Below are 3,525 nucleotides of genomic sequence, written 5' to 3' on the forward strand. Positions count from 1 at the left end.
TGAGCTCCTAATACCACAAGAGAGGTTCTTTGAATAAAATGTATTAGTATATCACTTTAAGGGGATTGGGCCTATCGTCGCCTAGAATTGGTGTTTGCAAAATCAAACCGGAATAGTTAATTGGACATAGGCCCTGAAGCGGTTTAACCAACTTAATCGGTAAATCGGCCGATTCAACCGTTTTAACTGGGCAACTCCCGGACGGTCAAAAAAGTGTTAGAAAAAAATACACAAAAAAAAAATCTACTAAAATATGAAAAGTATATAAAGAATGATTAAAACAAAACACATTTAAATGAAGTGGAAAATTAATGAAAAATAAATTTTAACCCATTTTATATTTTTTAAGAGCTATTTTTTAAATTTTCTAAAAGAGATGGGACAATATAAAAGTGCGTATTAATGACAAAAACAAATTTTAATCTTTACGATATTGTAAAGAATATTTAAAAATACGTTACAAATCAATTTTTTTTTTTTTGAGAATTTATATATAATTTTTTGAACTTTTTTTATAAAAATACTGCTTGATCACCCTAATCACTTAAAACCGAAACTGGCCCATTCCGATCTAATAGGGCGGTTAGCGATTAGATCATACGATTTTGCGAACAATAGCTAGAACCGTCAACAAATAGGCAGGGATGAGCGCTTCTAGGCCACCCTTCTCAAATAATTTATTTCAAAATTAGGTAGAACAAACCTTCCAAGTGTCCGAATCTTTCTTATTTGCACGATCTAACCCGTCCTTTCTAGAGCACCCTAATGGGCCCTCATGTTTTCTTCCATTTTAGCCAATTGAGACGTTGGCCTGCGGATTACTTGGTCGGTTGGCTGTTTAACTTATGTGGAATGGTATATTTGATGAGCCGGCTAGCTAGGTTGCCCCTGGAGGCTAATGTCAGTCGTGTCTTCACTCGACATAGCTCGTTTGCTTGAAGAAGACGCATCGGCGTCTTGAGGGGACGTAGGATCCTCAGTAGGGGTAGAGGACTCGCCTCGAGTGATCGAACCTCGGGGACACAAGGGAAGAAGACAAGCACGCTTTTACCAAGAGTCGTGTCGCAGATTTATCTTGCTTGACTAGGACTTCATCCATGGAAGATTTATTCCCCTTCCAAAATAAATCTACTTTGCCAAAAAGGCTGGAAAAGTATCATCTGAGGGGAAATATGTGGCCGCAATCAAAGGCCTCCCCAAGAGAGGTATAATTTTGGATGAACCGAAGCCGTCGGAGCACACCTTGTGAGGAAAGTAACCCTCGGTAAAGTGTTAGCCCACCAAAAGTAGGTCAGAGGACCCTATAATTGGAAGCACGAAGGGTGCATTCTCAAAACCCTGAATGAATACAATTCATCGATAATTCTTCAATAGAAGTTGACTTCATGAGGCCAACTAGTGTCATTGACATACAGCACTCCGCGATCAGCGGACACATCAGCTATGGATCGAGGCGGGCAAATGACCGTAATATGCTCATACACCTACATCTGTGAAAAATGCAGTCAAAAGAATGCACAAGTTACGGGGTAGAAAGATTGGAAAATGCAATATGTTTAGGAAATTCCTGACATGGACGATGTGTCACCTTTACATGTCGGGCCAGAGCGACACACTTTGTGTCACCCATTCCCGTGCCTCAAAATTTGTACAAATTTGTGCAAAACTAAGGTATGGATGGGAAAAAGAACAAACGAGTCCATAAAGCATACCTGCATAATTAAAATACTCCCTTCAATGTAGCGGTCTTCATGAGTCACTCGATTGGAGAGGCCATGGTAGATGCCTGTCAGTACTTCCAGAACAATAGTATACCCTGATCTCTCCCAAAAGGCATGGACCAAAGGAATGAGGACACTTCTAACAGTCTTTCAACCACTAGGGAAGAGAACCAACCCAAGAAGCACGAAAAGAAAAATTCAGATCTGCTATGCTGCTCAGGATTGCTCTCGATTAACCACAAGAGCCTCCATATCAACCCAGACCCCTTTTGGAGAAAAAGCCGCCCCTAGTAATCGCGTCCCTAAGAAAGAGTGATCATCAATAGCCATTGAAGGATGAAATGGGGTCCTAGACAAACTCAAACCTGAAATTCTTGCGACCGCCTATAAAGTTGGAGTAGTCTCTCATGTGGGAAAGAAAAATGTGTTTGTCTGAAAGTTGAACCTCTCTCTAAGATCCTTTATGTGAGGAAAGTTGACATGAAAAGATGTCCTGGTCAGAATCCCCACCATAGAGAGAGAAAAAAGGAAAGCCATAAGTTCGAGCCACTGTCTTGCCGAGAGATACCAACCCCTAAACTAAAGACCAATAAGAGAATAGCTCTGGGTCCTTCAAAGGGCACCTCTTGCCCTCAAGCCTTGAGATATATGGAAAGGAAGAGCCTCAGGGAAGTGCCTCACCCTAGAAAAGGGAGGGAGAATCTCTTCCTCCCTCCTTTCTTCAGGATGGTCAACCTTCTTCTCTTTAGAAGAGTCGTCGTTTCTCTTGAGAAGAAAGAAGAAGAAGCAAACCCATGGAGAAAGTAGAAAGTGAAAATTTTCAAAAAAAGAGAGATGAATTTTTTTGGCCAAACCTCTTTTATAGATGTGGAAAGATAAGTTCTAGAAATAAAAATGACTCTCAGAACGACTAGAAGCGAGACAAATCAACAAAAAGGATTTCGTGAATGGGCAACACAAAGTGTGTCACCCGAATGCCAAGTTCGGCACAAAGTATGTTGCCCAAATGCCCAGTGCAACACACAATGGTCGCTCAGTTTACAATTTCTACGCAAAGTGTCACCCAAATAATTTTGCGTAGAAATTCCTATTTCAACACCCAAAGGCCTTCAGAGGATCGGAATAACCACAAGTATGCATTTTCTTTCAGAAAGACTGATTTTAAACCTCAGGACCTGAACAGTTTTGAAATTAATTTTTGTTTTCAGAAAATGCTCCTCAATGGCACGAGCTTTAACTGCTAACCACTTTCAAATAAAAATCATTTTCAAAAGACATTTCAAAACTTATAGTCCCGTATGACGTAAAAGGTCGGGTGTATCCACTTTAGAATCATCTAATCCCATATGACATAGATGGTCGGGTGTATTTCAAAAACGTCTAGCCCCGTATGACGTAAAAGGTTGAGTGTATTACTGGAAAATGTCTATCCCCATTCGACATAAAATGGTCGGTTGCTTTCAAAAAACATTCATTACCACATGACGTTAAATGGTCAGGTTGATTACGTCCATTACTGCATGATGTTAAATTGCTTAGTGGGCTCCCTAGTTGCATGAGCTAAAATTGCTGATTAAATTTTGGTTTTCAAAATAATCTTCCTCTTTTTAATAATTTTTTTTATGTGTCTTGTGTTTTTAAAAAGCTTAATTTCTTTTTTTAAAATCGTACGCCCACCCAAGCTCTTAGTTCTATTTAAAAATTCTACGTCTTCAAAACTCTCATCCAAATTTGAAAATAATCCAAAAATAGGATAAAGATTGCATGTAAATTAAAAAACAAGATGATAATTATCTAAAAATGC

General features: G+C 39.3%; 1 long non-coding RNA gene across 1 annotated transcript; it reads right to left on the reverse strand.

The window, feature by feature from the left end:
• Positions 1-635: 635 nt before the first annotated feature.
• Positions 636-2,469, reverse strand: LOC148782256 (uncharacterized). The gene is made up of 2 exons (XR_016054121.1): positions 1,713-2,469; positions 636-1,490 (listed from the first exon to the last, which is right to left on the reverse strand). It is a non-coding gene; the product is annotated as an uncharacterized LOC148782256 (long non-coding RNA).
• Positions 2,470-3,525: the final 1,056 nt, after the last annotated feature.

The sequence above is a fragment of the Amborella trichopoda genome, chromosome 4, assembly GCF_054954075.1.
Source record: "Amborella trichopoda isolate Santa Cruz 75 chromosome 4, AtrichopodaSantaCruz75HAP2 v2.0, whole genome shotgun sequence".
NCBI classification, from domain to species: domain Eukaryota; kingdom Viridiplantae; phylum Streptophyta; class Magnoliopsida; order Amborellales; family Amborellaceae; genus Amborella; species Amborella trichopoda.